Below are 18,573 nucleotides of genomic sequence, written 5' to 3'. Positions count from 1 at the left end.
ACTTATAAAGGATTGTTTGCTTGTATTTAAATTTTTCGTGTTCATAAAATAGCCAGCTAAATCTGCGAAGTTAGAAAACTTTCTTCATACATTTGAACTGGAATGAAGGGATTTAAAGGTTTTGCTGATACAATCAGTTCATTAATATCCTCATGAATCAGTGTCACAAATCATGTTTTTTTCCGTTTTTCTATCAACCCAAAATTTCTGTTGCTGGCCATAAAACTGTCTCGGAACACAAGAAACTTCAACTCTATTGATTTTACGCACTTCTTTATAATTAAATAATCATTACCATGAAAATTATTGTGTTCTTGTTTTGAGAAACACAATTGTCCTTCCAAATCAGAAAATTCATCTGACCAATGCGACCTGAATCTATAACTTTAAAAAAGTACGAAGCAATATTATTACCACCCCTGCCACCTATCCCTTCGTGTCAAAGACACATGTAAGATTTATCATCGGAGGAATCGTGCAAACAAAAGTAGTAACAGGGTAATTATTAAGAGCGCAGTCTTTGCTTGTGGAGTTGTAGATCAGCGGAAAACGTTTTCATAAGAGAGTTGCCAGCAGCTACTTTAATTGAACAGAGACATCTATCACATTTCTGGCAGGTTTGTGATACTGGTTTACCAAATATAATCTTTAGAAAATCGTTTTTAAAAACATCCTTGATAATTAATTTTGAATGCCTTAAGTAGTCTTTAAATCAGCACTGAGTACTCTTTTGATGACTTCTTCCTACTGTAATGTCTTAACTCCCTCGGAAAAAATGTATATTATTTCTAACTAAATTTTTTATCGGTTTATGTAAATTTGAACTTCACATTACTGTCTCAAATTTTTCCCGGTAATCAGTGAAAATGAGGCCTTGATTCTTCTTTTTTTTGTAATGTTTCAGTTTATTCGCGGTCAATGAAGAAATTTTATAAAAATTTTTAGAACATACTTGTATAAAATTTCCATTGCCATCGAGAACTGTGTATGTAACCGTTACTTGTATCCTATTTTTAGCCGGATCTTCTTAGTTACCATGATGCCCTCTTCCAGTATTTATGATCTGCATGCAGTTAATCAGATAATTTCTTTCTTGTTCTAACTCAGATTATAGAACTGCATGTATAGTGAATTTTTATATTCTTTACTAAAATTTTTACAATACAATTAAATTATTTTACAATCGTGCTTGCACTTACAATGTCCTATGAAGAATTCTTAGCCGGTACATATTTTCCGGATGAATCAAAACAAAACCAGACTAAACATTTATTCTCTTATTCCAATTTAAACACTACAAAATTATTCCGTTACTTCTGTATGAACACTGTGAACACGAGTAACAAACAATGAAAGAGATATAATAAGCACTACAGAAAGCATTACACAACTAACACAGAAACACTTTTTAATAGAGTTATGGCGCTGGGATATTCATGGTTCTTTACATAACCAGGTACATAAACCTTACCGCAACCTATCAACATTTGTAAAAACTAAAATATAAATCTAAGGCACATTCAGTGTTTACAGTTTTATTCAGCTAAGAACATATCTTTTCCATTAAAAACTTGTTTTTTTTTTAAATTTGGCACTTAAATTGTTTTCCAATTTAATTTTGATAGTATATGTTGATTTTAATAAGCAGTGTGTATCATAATAGAGCTCTCAAGGTTTATCTATCCATATTGACTTATCAATTTTTTATAAAGCTTTCATTAGAAATTGTTGTTATATATATATATATCTGATAAAGTTTTATCAGATGACAATCACAACTTCCTTTCCAATCCAATCTTTCAGATTTTTCTGCATTTGCTAAGCTCTGTTTCATATGCTAAGCTCTGTTTTTGTAAGTTAATTTTTGTTATAAAGGCAAATATCATAGTAGCTGTCGTAATAAGAAGAGAAAATTATTGTGAGTGAATTTCTTTGTATTATTCCGCATGATAGCCCTTTACAATTTCCTCTAAATTTGATTTTTTTATTATGGCACATTGCTTCCTAAATACCTTACAACGCACAGTTGCAATGATCATGTGTTCGAGGTAAGTAACTACAATTTCTTCGATATTCCCTCAGCTGTATTCCACTATTGTTTTATTGTACACAATGTAGTTGTGTAAATTGGATATTTTATCAATTGCTTGAGCAGGTTTATGAAGCACAGAGATTTTCACATTCTTGGTTAATCACTGCTATTGATTGCTTATGTGTTGATATTTTATGTTTGGTTATTATTTTTATTATTGGTCTTGGTTGGGTACGCTGACGACGTTGCGCTACTTATCGCAGACCGTGATGGGGGAGCGCGCTCAACTGAAGCTGAGCTGTGCTATGCACAGCTCAGGATTACAACTAGATATTTCTGATTGATAACATACCTAATCGGACGAAAGCCGACCCGTGGGGGTCCATCACGACCCGCGGGTGATGGGTCGCAGTTAGATACCCTTTAAGAAACATCATAGTGTTTTCTGCGCAGTGAAAACCATCTTATGCTGAAGATTCCACAACCTTACATGCCTGAGGCGCTCTAGGATCTATCTCAGCACGCGAGTTACTCTCAAGCAGCAGCAACCCATCGTCGCCATAAGCCACGATACGACAGCCACCGGGCATCCGCAACCGCATTACAGAGTCGAACTCATCGACTCAAACGAGGGGACCAAAAACACTGCCCTGTGGGCACCCTTTTGACAGGGTTTTTCCTACTTCCTAATCGCCGTCACGAAGGACGACGGTTGTGTTGCTGAAAAACTCGAGTGAGTCTCATTTTGCGTTCAACCACGCTGCTGCAACTGAAACAAGGCAGAGGACCACCGAAAGTTATTGAAGGCCACGGATAAGTCCAAAAAGACGCCGAGTACATATTTGCACTCCTTGGTTGAAGCTAAATTCATTACCCTAAGAACAGCGTCCTCTGTGCCCTTGCCAGGGTGAAAATCATATTGGTCATTTATCAGCGATCGATTAGAAGTTGACTTATTATTAATGTGGAGGTACAAGACCTTCTCTAAAACCTTACCAACTACAGGCAAGAGCGTCAGAGGCCGTTTAGAAGAACTTACAGCGGGGTTCTTCTTCACCACGTTTCCAACACCCTGGGGAATATTCAGGGAAAAGAATCTTATTAAAAACCCTAGTCAGGGGACCAAGAATCACTGACAACGTACGAAAAAGGAGTTTCACTGTGATACACTCATATTCGGGGGCTCTATTCCTAGCCAGGCTACAAATTATTTGACGGCCTCCGGCTCAGTAATCTCAGAAGACTGATTTTCAGAGCGAAAACCTACACTTCCTCCTTTCGAACATGTCGATGATAAGAGATTTCACCAACCTCAGTATCATCTGGAAGCATTACTTTCAACAGAAAATTGAGGACAAGATCTTCATCTATTACACCTTCATCCTGGCTCGAGAGAGCCGACAGAAGAATGTATTTTTTCTTCTGTCTTCTGAAATAAGGACCCCCATGGGTCCTTATTTCTCTGCTCTTGTACAAAAGAGCTTCAGGTCTCTAGCCCTCATCTCAATTCCCCCCCGAGGGGAGAAGATCCCGCTTCATAGCGTGTCAGGTCGCTACACCACCCTCTCCGTTCCTTGCCAGTAATGGCTTTAACGGAGGACATCTTCTTGCCCTCAAACTCTCTAGCCCTCAGCAAAACGGAGATGATGATTCTAACAAAGAAGCGTATTGACACCCTACTCTCCCTGCGGGTCGGGATCAAGGTTGTAGAGACCAAGCCGGCCGCAAAGTACCTCGGTATGATGATTAATCAGAAACTCAGGTTTGCTGAGCAGCTTCGGAGAGCCGCTGATAAAGCTGCAAGAGCCATAACTGCTCTCAGCCGGCTCATGGAGAATGTCGGCAGACCGAAGGCCAGTAGACGGTGACTGTTGATGATCACGGTGCATCCCGTCCTGTTATACGTAGCGGAAGTGTGATCCCAGGCAAGAGTCGAAAAATCCGGAAGCGGTTCACGCAGATGCAACGCACCGCGGCCTTGAGAGTAGCTTCCGCGTATCGGACGGTTTCCAAGCCTGCAGTACTGGTGGTCGCCGGCGTCACACCCATTGCACGTTTGGCAAGGAAGCGCCAGGCGACGGGCAGACGAAGACCGGAAGATCATTGCCAACCGGGAATGGACTTGCACATTTCTCGGATGGCAAGAGACCTGGGACTATGAAACCAACGAACAATATACCGCAAGGCTTATCCCTCTGGTTAGACCGTGAGCAGAGCGGCGAGGAGAGGTGGAGTAATACATGACCCAGTTTTTAACGGGTCACGGGTACTTCCGCGCTTATCTCCATGTCATAGGGAAAGCGCCTTCCCCCGACTGCCTCTATTGCCCCGGCGTACGAATGACGCCATGCACACCTTTTTCAAATATGATCGGTGGGCGGCAGATCGAGGGACACTAGAAGCGGAGGAGCACTGAACCCCACAACGCCCGATTCGTCAGCGACATTTTCAGGAACAAGAAGGGTGACCTGGATAGTCCTGAAAATTAGGTAGCGGCCTTCTCAGGCTGGTAAAGGAGGACTCGGCGGGAAGAGTCCTGGTAGAAAGGAGGCTGGTTTTAGTAGGTAGTCTACTGATCGTGATTGGATAATACCATCAGTGGGAGCCCCGACACTTCGTGTGTAGATGCATTCCGCCTCCATCCGCAAAAAAAAAAAAAAAAAAAAAAAAAAAAAAAAAAAAAAAATTTATTATTATTATTAAAAAAAATTATTATTATTATTATTATTAATTGAACGGCTTGCAACATCCCCATTCTAATATTATAACACCTAATCTATGATGCTGCATAAAACTAGATGAAATCTGAATACAAATGTAATTACATTTTATTGAATTTATATACCTCATGCAACTGGAATAATATTGTTAGCGATTTAAAATAACACTTCTGTCTAAGTATTTGACGCTCTCTCTGAAACCGGAAAAGAGCAATTGGTGAATTGTAATTAACGTTACCGCAAAGAAAAAGAAAATTAATATTACTCTCTTATTATTTGCATTTTCATTTTAAGAGAAGTTGTCAATTAATAGTTGTTTTAGAACTTACCATAGTAGGAATGTTTAAAACTAAGCATACAAGTAAAATGTATCGTACATAGTTCATACCGTTTCTTCTAGGAAGGATTAAAACATGTCACCAAAAAATACATCCATATATAACAAAATTTCTTTGCATTGAAAGGGGGAGCAAACTGAAATCAATTTTTATATAATCGATTGAATAAAATTCGACGATTATTGCTGGATATTGTCAACTTCCCCCTAAACGTAAAATATCTCGTAATATGTATAGTACATAATTACGTTGGCTTGCAATGTATTCAGTGAGTTATGTCCGTTGGGAATATGACATGATCTTGTAATTTCCTTCTATCTGGAAAGGGGAAAGATTAAGGGATTGTACTAGTGTAGACGTGGAACACCACTGCAGAAAACGGTAGGAGGATGCAATGTTAAGCGATAGCCGTCATAAGTTATGACCTCATTTCCGGGCGTTAAACCATGCTGAGACCGCAATACATATATACAAATATATATATATATATATATTTTACATTCTTTATACGTTGTCATACCCCATGTGTAGCTGTTAACAGCTATCACATTACTAAGCTGCAGCACTCAATTTTACATGAAGTAAAATTAGATTTTTGTATTCGATTATAATTACAGTATATAGATACATACACAGGCCCAATAACTGTCCTACACTTCTTCGTATTAAATATACTGGTAGAACGGATAAGAAGAATAACAGTGACGGAACTGTAAATTATTCGCTAATACATGACAAATCAGCAGCCTCTTTGCAGATTCGTTGATTATAAGCCACAATATTACCTTAAGTGAAATCCTAATTTAGTTACACCGATTAAAATAACCTGGTGGCTGGTTTACTGGTTTTATCACCAGAAATATGTACCAATAGTTCACTCATGCACTGATGACTTGTTTGAACATTCCACGAGGAGTTTATTAAGGAATACCAAAATTAATATTTACTGGGACTTTTTTTAAGATTTATGGTAATATTAGCAACAACGACAAAAAACTAAATGTTTGTTTGGACTGAACTCACCTCTTTTTCGATTTTGGAGTCTTTTATACGACCACAACTGCATCAATGTACATAAGTATACCTTTAATGTATGGTTTTACTTAAACATTTCTATGACATATCTCATACTTATTCAGCCACTCCCTAAGTAATGGAATACTTTCCTTTTATTAATTTTTTTACGAGTCTCTCTACAGTTTAATATCCGTCGCTTTTCTTGGTAATGACAAAAATTATTTAAAATTAAAATTCCCCTGAAATTTAGTCATCATTGGTTTATTTTATTTTTTACATTCAACTCCCGTTTTAAACCATTTTAAAAGAAAAAGTTTCCAATTTTTTTTAATGTTTCTTTTTAATAGAAAGGTAACAATTTACATTCAAAATAAGTATTTAAGGTTTTAACTGCGTTCAAAAAGATGAGGATTCGAATTTTCACAAAAGCTTTGAAATATTACAAGGAGTCTCAGAAAAAGAGGTAAAAGTACATCAATTTAAAAAAATGTACCGTACTTTATTTAGTAGGGGTTTCTGTTATTTATATCTTCCATCGTAAATTCTAAGCTGATAAATAAGCAATTTTTTTTTGTAAAAACGATTGATATCTTACAACAATATATACACTACAAACCATGTTCTTTCTATCTGTTAATCAAACAAGATGCATTGCTGTAACTGAAAAGTCCTGAAACGGTTTAATAACATTAAAACTGTTATGAATAAAAAATTATTATATAAATGTTAAATTTTGAAAAAAAATATTTTTAAATGTTAGGTAAGTTTGGATAGATTTCACTCTCCACTATCCGTAAGTGTCCTTGGTGGAAAAATTCTAAAATTATGAATACAACCTTCTTTGGTATCTCACTTTAAAGGTCAATTTAGTGAAGAAAGTCTGCAAAAATCAAAGGCTGTTATTAATATAAAATTACAAGTGGTCAATTTTCTGCAAAGCCCATCGTAACCTAAATCATTATTTTTTGTTAGGTTTTCTTCTTTATTTCGCTTGCTGTTTTTGAGACAAATGATGTGTTGTCAAGAAACATTTTGAATTTCCTTTCCACTTTTCCATCTGCTTCTTTGATGACTACTAGTTACGAAATAAAATAAAAAAACCCCTAACGTTTTTTTCTGAATCTACAATTCTGCACTGCACCAGCCAGCATATCGTAAAGTTAACAAAATTTACTACTGCGGTACTTGCTTCAGCAGTACATATACTAAAATTGGAACGATACAGAGAAAATTAGCATGGCCCCTGCTCAAGGATGACACGCAAAATCGTGAAGCGTTCCAAATTTTTTCCGGCCTCCGTGGCGCGAGTGGTAGCATCTCGGTTCATCCGGAGGTTCCGGGTTCGAATCCCGGTTAGGCATGGCATTTTCACACGCTAAAAAAATTGTCATTCATCTCATCCTCTGAAGCAATACCTAACGGTGGTCCCAGAGGTTAAAAAAAATTACTATTTCAGTACCTTAAGTAACGAAAAAGTGGTAAAGAGTAACATTAATACTCATACTAAACGAACATTTCTAGCATAAAAATGAACGGTTTTATCGCTAATGTCAATCGGGATGTTTGGGCTTTCTGTATATATAAATTTTTTTTCTATGCGTATAATAACAACATGCTTTAATCCTCAAATTTTAATATGCTTAATGCTTAAATGCTCCTCAGAGATACGGAAAGAATAACCGTTTAAATGTTAAGAAGTTAAGGTGATCGTGTTAGATATTTTGAAGAAGTAAGAAGTAGCCAATCAGTTTGACAACTTCATTGAAAACCGCTCCTACATCAAATTTAAAATCTTAAACGGTGTTTAGAAGTTTTGAATAAGATGAACTATTAAGAATTGCAAAACCGGGTAATAAATGACGACAATACCAACCTTGTTTTTTTTAACTTACATATAACTCTTAAAAATTCTCTAAAATAAGCTGCTGAAGAACGTGACAAGTGTAAAAGGTCATTACTCTATGTCCTTTAAATGAATCATTATTATCTCTGTAAAATTCATCAGGTTGAAAAGTTTTCAGAGAATAAATTAATTCGAGTTGCATACGATTGGGAAAAAATAAGAAAATTAAAAAAATTCTTACTTTATAATTTTTACACTTAACAGGAATGTTAATTTTATCGTTATTAGTCAGTATTCCAGTATTAGGAAGAATGTTAATGGATAAGGGCATACAATATGCAAAATTAAATATCTATATGTAGGTTATGGTTTAGCGCAATAAATTAAATATTTATTTTGTTTAAGGCTACACTACAAAAATTCCATCAAAATCTGTTAGTTAGTGAAGTAATGGTGCTATTTAATTTGCATTAATCAACTAAACTATAATCCTGACAAGAGGAAACATCATATCGGTTAGGTTGGTGTGCGTCAATTTTTTAACATCGTATTCCCACAATGATTGTTTGTCATTGAAGGGGGAACAACAGAGTCGCCGGCAAAGATCACAGCTTGACTCCACGGATCCCAGAAGACTATTAAATTATCATAATTAATTTTAAAACCATCTTTTTTATAAGTTATCTAATGTTAAAGTTAATACATAAAATTTATTTTATTACTTCCTTGTACGAAGTAAAGGAGTATTGTGATGGCGAAAAATTTCCATTTTGATCAACCCTGAATTCATTTTGCCTAGTTTCGGCGTGATATCTGTACGTACGTATGTAGGTATATGTATGTATCTCGCATAACTGAAAAACGATTAACTACAGTATGTTGTAATTTTGGATTTAGGACTGTTGTAACATCTAGTTATTCACCTCCCCTGTTGATTACAATCGACTGAACCGAAAGTGTCCAAAAAAGCCCAAAATCAAAAATATTAGGATTTTGGACTTTTTCTTAACTGCAGTAATAAGCCCATATTGAGAGCTTTCCAACGGTAAGTGGTACTAATTTTCACTGGAACCAGAGTTAATAGCCAAATGGAATTTTAATTAATGAAATATTTCTATCTTAGAAAGGAAGGCACATCGGTTCGAATCAGACTTCATTTCCTTTTCTTTTTTTTTATTTAAATATATTGATTTATTAATTTATTGATTTTATGTGATTGTAAAAAAAAAATTACAATAAATAATTATTCAATAATAACAATAAAAAAAAATGAAGTTATTAGTTAAATAAAATTTTATGTACTTTCAAAAATGTTTATACGTAATTTAGTAGGCGTACAAGGAAGTAATGTGGTGTCCACATCAGATTTTTTTATGCTAGGTATTGAAAATTCATTACTTATTCACATAATAAAATGGATTTAAGACGACGTTGCTCTATAATCGCAACGTTATAGACAAATAGTTCATTTAAAACAAGCACAACTTCTCTTTTTTTTTTACTTGAGAAATAGATAATTTCAATCTAGAAAATATAGGACGTAGGTTAGACTACTTAGTAGGTTTTTTGAGAATCAGGGAACAATTTCACAGAACATTGTCGATACAAACAAGAACATTTCAAGTTCACAGAAATACATGATTATACTTTCCCACGTTAGGTTAATTCCAGATTGAGTGATGTGAAATAAAATGGGATTTACGATTTCCAGTGGGACTACAAGTAGCATTTCTAGAAATTCTAATGTTTTTTATTTAATTTCGAATTAAATGTTACTTCACCGAATTCATTTTAACAGAGCAAGATTCAACTTGCTTGAAAGGGATTTATAATTAAAAATACTTCTGAATTGTTTCTTATAATATCAAGCTTATCAGTAAAACTCAAGGATATCCAATAAATATAATTATACTTCATTGTCTAAGCTTTTATTCATTTTTCCACAACAGAAATTAGTATTATCTTGGATTTTTGTATTTATAATTGTCTGTAGCGTTATGATTTTTTTAATAAAAAAAAAAATATTTAAGGATAAAATTTATTTATAATTATATTAACGTGCTAAAATTCAATTTACTCTTCAACTATTTTTTAAAAGAGTTTATAGTAACAATATTTAAAAAATAAAACAACTAATTTATAATAATATCTAATTTCAAATATTTATACAGATTACTATAGCTTCTTTAATAAAAATAATATTTACAACTTTGCGTAGAAACCCTTCCGACATGATGAACGGTTTTTTATTTATATTCAGGGATGAAGGAGGTTCTAAATATTGCAGTTGAATCTTACGATGAGATGTCTTTTCTGAAAAGATGGCTTCTTATTGTTAAAATAAAGAGGCTCAGGGAATTTTATATGAATACTTAACTTGTGATGAATAATATAAAAGACTTTACTATAGTTGGAGACGGTTATTCAAATTTTATTTATTCAGTCCGTACATATCTTTCCTACATAATAATGTAGAAATATATTATAACTATCATCACTTACTAACCTGCGTAACCTACAGGAACACGTCATCTGAGGAAGTACGTTTCTATAACTAATAGTCAGGACTATCGAGACAAGACAAATAATAGAGGAACAAAGGACGATTGAGAATCTCCCGTCCTAGAGCTACTATATGTATGAATTACAGTATATCTTAATAAAAGCTATTTCATACCAGCACTTATACTCTGCTTTTAAACAAGTATTTAAAACTGTCTAAATTTAAAAAATGCAATAGTACAATCACTGCTTTTATGTTCAACTAATAAATAATTATAACATTATTACTTAATCTACACAGATGGACTCAGAAGCACACTTTGTTAAAATTGTTTAAAATAAATAAAAAAAATGGGCGTTCTGTAATCTCACACAATTTTTCAGCAGCCAACTTTTTTCATAAATATCATTACTTAATGCAGGAACACAACAATTTTAGAAAAAGTAGCATAAAGATACAAATCTTTGACAAATTCTTCTATGTTTACTTTTTTTAATAATAAGAGGACACAGCTTTAAATCTTTTCCAGTTCATTGTATTAATATTAAAGGTATTTCATTATTATATTAACGGTAAATGGATTTAAAAGATACAATTTTCTTAATACTGAAAATTATAATAGCACAGATTTATTTTTACCTTCCTCGACCATTTGTAAATGTAAATTTCTTAATTAGTAATTTTACTACAACTGTTCTTCGGATTCTCTATTTATTTCAGAGAAATTTATTTAACAATGATTTATCATAGGTATCCTTTTTAAAAATAATTTTTAATATTCGAATTCTATCGAAAATTAACGGTACTTTTATAGGGGAATGGAAACCATGATGATGGCTTTCTCATATCTAATCTCAACGAAAAGTCGTGTTATGAAAGGTAGTACAATCTTTAATATTCATTTCTTTATTCTTCATTTTGTACATGAATGGCCTTTCATACTACATAAAGGAAGTCATATTTCCTTTTACACTGAAAACATTTCCTTGATAACGTTGCATTAGACTGAAATCCAAATATACCGTAAATTTCTATCGACTCATTAAATAGTAAAAAGTCTAAAATAATAACTTAAATTTGTAATAGCAAAAATAAATTTCAAAAAAAATCGGTATAAATTAAATGTAATTAGATTAATTATGTAAATGAAACAACAGCGATGAACTTATCAGTTTATTAAAAAACTAATAATGTAAGTAAATTAGCAAGGCCTATTTCAGACACAGTTTAATTTAAACAAAATGAAGTAAATAAAATATAATTACCCTACTTAGCAAATGGGAAATAGAATCCTCTGCAAGCTACCTACTCTGAAACTAAGGAATAGAAGTATAATTTAAAAATTTTATGAATGGTTTAGTTATAAAACGTTTTACATTATTCAATCATTAGTTATCAGCATATATTCTATTCATCTGCTCATAAATTACGACTCGATATCTGTTTTGTTTACAGCACGTGTAACATCACTTAATTACACTGAACAACTGACTAAATTAGATACTACACACATGTGCGTGGAAACTGATCCACTTGGGCCTGCGCAAATCTTCATGGTGTGTTACAGCGGCGCGCGCAACTTCCGTAACTTGCTGAAAATACAGTCTGATCAATTTCTCCTAACGCGCCAAAAGAAGTATAACTTCAAAAAAACAAAAAATTATGAACAGCTTTTTGAGTTTCCATTATAACGTATAATACATAAACTTCTTTATTCAACGTCAAATTCTAAAATCCCTGTATTTTTTTACACATAATACGTTAATTATTACTACACTAAACCATTATTTACGAATGTTGTAATATTCGTCTTCGGCAATTCAGAAAGCTAATAAAAACGATTATAAAAATTAAAATACAGACTGCCATAAAAAAAAAAAAAATAAATAAATTGAACTAAAAAAAAAGAAAAATAAGGTATGGAAATAAAGGACTAAACATCGTTATGAAGTATTTAATTAAATAAAATAAAGGGTGTGAACAATCAACTTTCAGACAGTTTTAACTTTAAAATTTATTTTTCGTGTTGTATAAACAGCCGGTATTTAAGGTAGTTTAATGATTAAGTTCTCACTCAGTCATATCGGTAAGAAAAGTTTGTTCTTCAACGAAGATATTTAAATCCAGTCGGGGAGGCTCTGAATAGTAATTATCCTATTTAGTTTCATGAGCTGAATCTGAAATTACACATTATTAGAATAAAGAAGGATTAAAAATTTAGAAATGTAAAAATGTATTTGTTGTAGTTTGTTAGAAGTGTAAATGAGCTCATTAATTATTTTTTTAGAAATAAATGTAACATCTGTGAACGATATAACAGATTTTAATTAATAGTTGTGAAATGGAATAATAATTAATCAAATTATAAACATATAACTGTAGAGCTCTTTTAATATACTAGATAAGCTTGTAGATAAAAAGAGATGTTAGTAGATAATACCGGTGAATTTTAATTCAACAAATTTAACGAATTGAACACGAAAGAAGTCGAAAGAATTGAGAACTTTTTCATATTTGTTTACTGCAAATATGAAAATTTTTTACTTTTAAGAATGATAAAGTAATCGGAGTAGAATTTTTATTGCCCGAAATTTTCATTGTAAGAAGAAATAATCTTCTTACACTAGCAATAATAATTCAGGATTTAATAAATTCATTTTTAGAGATAAATAACCCCTACTCAACAAAAACATAGTCGATAAATTTCGATTTATGGATTTAAAAATTAACTTTGGAACTTTTAAGTCCCTTACTGCTTAACAATTTGCAATAACGTAGTGGAATATAATCCGCTTAAGACTGGCATATACAAGATTTTATTATTGTTATTATTTCTTTTGAATCTTTAGGGGCATCGACTGCTATGGTCATTAGCCGAGTTATTATTATTATTATTAGTCATTATCAAAATTTATTTTTATAAAAAGTTAAGTGTGAAAATATGTATTTAAATGTGAAAGTATTTATGTACGTACTAGAGAAAAAGAAAATATTACATGGTTTATGTTTCATTACACATGATTTTGTAAAATGTTTTTTCCAGTTGTAACTAAATACGTTCATGAATTAAGCGTACTAACAACAAAAACTTTTACAACGAAAGCTTCAAAATCCTAAACAATTGTAAGGTTTCTTGAGTTGTGATTTTTTAATACAGCTCTAACCCCAATTTTTTTCCATTTTTATCTCCAAAACACAAATATAATTTTAGGTAAATCGTTCGTATCAAGAAGTATAAATCGTTCGAGAAGTGTAAATCAATCGAACGATTGATTTGAATAATTCGTGCGGTGCGCGCATATCATCGGTCGGATCTGCGCCAATAGTAACTAAAATAAAAATTTCAGCACAGACAACAAGCAAACAAACATTCGCACCATTCTTTTTTTATGGAGAGTAATGTATATTTCTTCACCAGACAAAAGATTAAGGTAATTGTAAGAAATTTTCAACAATGTTTTTTTTAAATAAAAAAGTCAAACAGTAATTTTTATACGTAATAAATAATATTGACAGCCTATCAACAGGTTAACGGTATCGTTTATCGTAAATATAAAAAGAACATTTTTTTTTTACGTTGTTTCTGATAAAAACTATCATTTGAAATGATAGTTTTACTCACTGATTAGCTGTAAACTAACGAAGGTCGATGAGGCAAAGGTAAGTTGGCAGACTGTCAACTTATATATACAGCGTTCGTTTTCGTTAACAGATGGAAAATTTCTGATATAGAGTATTGTTAGATAGTAGTTAAAAAATATGCACTATTAAAATATAAAATAATCAATTATCTGGTATTACAGTAGTTTTTATAATAAAGGATCTATTAATTTTTTCCAATTTTATTTCTTTTATCTCATTCTTTGATGATTATTCCGTTTCAATGACACTTACTGAAACATTCTTTTTAACTTATCAAACAAAATTAATATTTTTTATTCATTTTTAATTTTGACACGGTTATTTTTTAAGTTTTTTTTTATTATTAACCTGAAATTTATAGAATTAGGTTTTGTTGAGAAATATATTATGTGAATTTTAATCAGATGTTTGAGTGATATAGAAAAAGTAAGTAATGTAATATAAATATACATAATAATATAAGATGTAATAAAGATTTAAAAAATAAATACAATAGTAATAATAGTAGTAAAAAAATTAATTTAAGGTTGTTGAATCGAATAGAAAATAGTATAACAACTAATACATCTATTTTAAATTTTGAGATGGACAACTTAGTTAATATCTATTAATATATCACAATCAAAATTTTGTTTTATTTTAAAATGCTCTCTTAATCATGATTAATATGTGTATTTATTTTCTGTAATTCATTATTTTTATTTATTTTATTAATTACCTAAAACTGTAATTTTTTATTTCATGAATTTCTTTTTTATATGGTATTGTTTGAATTTTTTTTATCAAAGCCCCTTAAAATTCATAAATAAGCAATTAATTTTTGCTATATATTTGAAACTAACAAAAAAAAAAACTAATACTTTTTGTAAATAATAAAAATTATTCATAAAAATATCTCACCAAGTATTTACCATTTTACAAAACTTGTTTATTACATGCTTAATTAACCAGTCGACTCATTTAGCAATAAGTTTACTAAAAGTTTAGGTTTAACTTTACTTATTATTACTAACTGAAATTTAAATTAATAGTGAACTGATAGAGTTATGAATTTTGAAAATGATACATCTTATTATATATGACTTGAAAATGACAATTTTCGAAAATGTAGTCAGCAACATAGTTGCTGTTCTTACTATTTAACAGAATGTTAAGGAATAATTATACCCTAAAAACAAGTTGGTCTTGAATTACGAAATTGTATCGCTTAAAGATGAAAACTGTAAGATCAAAGAAAAACTGATAGTCCTATTTCAATATTGGAATGCGGCGCTTTAATTTTTAACAGAACCTGCTACAGATTAAACCTTAGGTGATCCACCAGAAAAAAATGAAATTGGTTGTGAAACAGACTTCATAGATTAACCTGTCTGGGGCACCTCCAATTTTCATTGAAGAAACATGTTTTTGTTATATGTGTGTTCAGTTAATGACTGGGAATTTTATATTAAGCATAAAGTATAAAGTAAATTACTGTATATCTCATGTGTAGTCTTCATGAAATTATTTGAAAGGATTTGTAAATAAATCACTCCAAAACCGAATTGAAAGAGCCGAAGTATAGAGCGTTTTATCTTCAGTTTGAATGGCAAAATCATGAGAAATTTAAATTCAAATCTGCAGGCAGCTAATAAAAATTCTAAATTCATTTAACTTAAAAATGTGAAATATCCTATTAAAATATTTAAAACTAAATCTGTTAAAGAGACTGCCTTCCTGGTATTGTAAGTAAAATCAAAATATTCATTGTCAGTTATAGGAAGGACATCCAGCAGAATATGGGAAACTTTGTAAACGATATATAAAAATTCATAGTACGTATATAGCGGTGCTCCAAGTGAATTCATTGAAAAAATACTAATTTAACATAATGAGATAAAAATATATTACTGAGAATTATTGTGCAGACTTAAACACAGGAAAAAATAACTTTCCCCATTCAACAGCAACTAATGAAATGACGTAAAGTAATGGCTGCCCTCATAAATTGAATCCAATTTTTACCCAAAATTAATTTTATCTTAATTACGCCTCCCGATAGGTTTTATCTGTCATTATTCCTTGCCTAACAAATCAATAAATGAGCTGAATGAGAATATTTATTTTAATGAATAGAGAGAAAAAATCAAACAGATGTTATAAAACAACTTAATTCTATTTTACGATTTGTATTTATTTATTTTATGATGCTATGCACGTCATAGCCTTCAGATTAACAGTTCCAGGAAATTTTTTTTACTTGTATAACACTGGTAGAAATAATAGGAATTACAAGTTAGATTAAAATCATTAGAATCGTTTTCATACATCAGTCCTTGTATTTTGAAACGCATTTGAATATCACGTCTACCCACCTTCAATAGATATAAAATAATATCGCTCTTTAGTCTCAGGAAGTAGCATCAGATAATCGATAGCAGCAGCGACTCAAAGAATCAAGAGATACTCCTTACAAAGAGTACGGCTCCGAAACTTAATTTTCCTCGTACCATTTATGGTTGTTTCCAACTACAATGGTATCTTTAAGATTGTTTTCCATATATTCTTTTATTTATTTATTTTTGTTTGTTTGATGATTTCGCCACATAAGATTGAAGCTTACGCGAATATGAAAATGGAATTTTTTAGTATATGAAAAATGCCATGCCTGACCGGGATTCGAGCCCGTAACCTTCGGATGAAAGGCCGAGAGACCTTGTCAGTGTGAATGAACTGTTTTATAATTTAATATATTTTTTATACAAATACCGTCAGAAGTATATACAAATATTGTCAGAAGTATCTATAATAGATATAGGTTTCAAGAATAAATCCATAGATAATAATTTCTGTTTTATACTAAGATATTAATTCTGTGTTTCTGGATATAATATTTACTCTAATTATTGAAATTGATCATATTTAGAGTGCCTTAGTAGGAGTAAATCTATCTTATCAGAAGATCAGATAATATCTATAGAATATACGATATATGTTATATTAATATTACCATGTATTTAATACCCTGGTAAAAAAAATTTATTAACCATTAAATCAAATTATAGGCTTACGTACTTTTTTATCTGTAATAATTTTTACTGAAACTATATATTATTAGTATTTTGAACTTCTATAAATTCACTGATATCATGAAATATCTGAATACTTAGATGGTAATTTTCGTCAGTGTGACTTCGGGTAATTTGTTGATTAATTTTGTAATTAAGCAGTAGAAGCGTTTTGATTATTGAGAATTATTACTTATGAAATAATCATTAAACTGAATTAATTATAAAAAGAAAAGGAACAAAACAAATTTCAATAATTTTTCAAATCAAATTAATTAAAATTAAGTCAGTTGAAAAAAAAAAAATGAACTGATTAGTTTCAATTCATTGTGTTTAAGTCATTCAATTGGAAACATAGATAGGCCGAAAACAATAGACCACGGCAAACCAGCGTAGCAGACAAAAGTATTAAGAAGGGGATTGATAAAAATGAAGTATTTCATAAAGCAAACAACGAGTTTTGCCAACAAGAGAAATAGACCTTTTGACAGAAAGTTTCTATGAAATAAATTTACTTTAAAATTACAATTGAAATGTTGTATATTAATGTTACTTCTATTATTGTCAATTATGCGATTTAACTCTAGTAAATATAAGTAACTTTTAACATAACTCCTTCAAAGGTAGATGTAATAATTTGTTTATAAAAATCCAGATAATTTTAGAAAATTTAATCTATTTTAACCGTTTTGCTGCTATTACACTAAATATTTTCAAATGCACTTTGCAAGTGAATCAAATAACATTGTAGTAGGCGTACTTTGACTCTTGAGTAATTACTCAAATTTTAACACGACATATGAAATTTTATTTTCAAAGACCGCACTGATCAGTAAGAACCGTAGATAAAGAAAGAGGAATAAGGTCAATACTTTAACAAAAAAAATTCTTTATTCAGAGGAAGAGAAACAAAATAAACATGATAAATATTTTATTCGCACTACTTTTTTAACGAAAATACATGAGTGTAATATTTTTAAATCTAACAGTAATTTAAGTTCCTTCCTTTTTAGAGATGCCATTATAAGCTATTTTCAGAGAAAAAATAGAATATAAACTCCAAAATAATCAGACATGTAGACAAATGAACTTAAAAGTAATTTAGTAGAACGGGTAGTGCAACAGCTTTCAATGGCAAAATATCTAACAACGAAAATTGAAGTAAATAAGAGTTTTAATCGTTTAACGTAAGAATTAAATAAAACATTGTTTTTATAAATCGAATTATTATTACATTAAGATTTTATCTTATTTTTATTTAATATTTTGCAGTGATTATTTTTATATTCGACACCTGATTTATTTTTTATTACGTTTATCAAATATTTAACGTTATTTACGATTGCAATTGAATTGTTAGTGAATTACTTTTCACTTTCTTAATATTAAATTTTTATTTCTTTTTTCTCTTTATTAAATATTGTACAATTA

At 30.9% G+C, this 18,573-nt stretch overlaps 1 protein-coding gene and 1 non-coding gene across 2 annotated transcripts in view; both read left to right on the top strand.

The window, feature by feature from the left end:
- LOC142318111 (neurotrimin-like) overlaps positions 1-18,573 on the top strand; it is a 345,553-nt gene that overhangs the window by 162,702 nt on the left and 164,278 nt on the right. The window lies entirely within an intron of this gene.
- Positions 7,289-7,395, top strand: LOC142318612 (U6 spliceosomal RNA). The gene has a single exon (XR_012754987.1). It is a non-coding gene; the product is annotated as a U6 spliceosomal RNA (small nuclear RNA).

This window comes from Lycorma delicatula, chromosome 1, assembly GCF_047948215.1.
Source record: "Lycorma delicatula isolate Av1 chromosome 1, ASM4794821v1, whole genome shotgun sequence".
NCBI classification, from domain to species: domain Eukaryota; kingdom Metazoa; phylum Arthropoda; class Insecta; order Hemiptera; family Fulgoridae; genus Lycorma; species Lycorma delicatula.
This window is presented reverse-complemented; position numbering and strand designations above follow the sequence as displayed.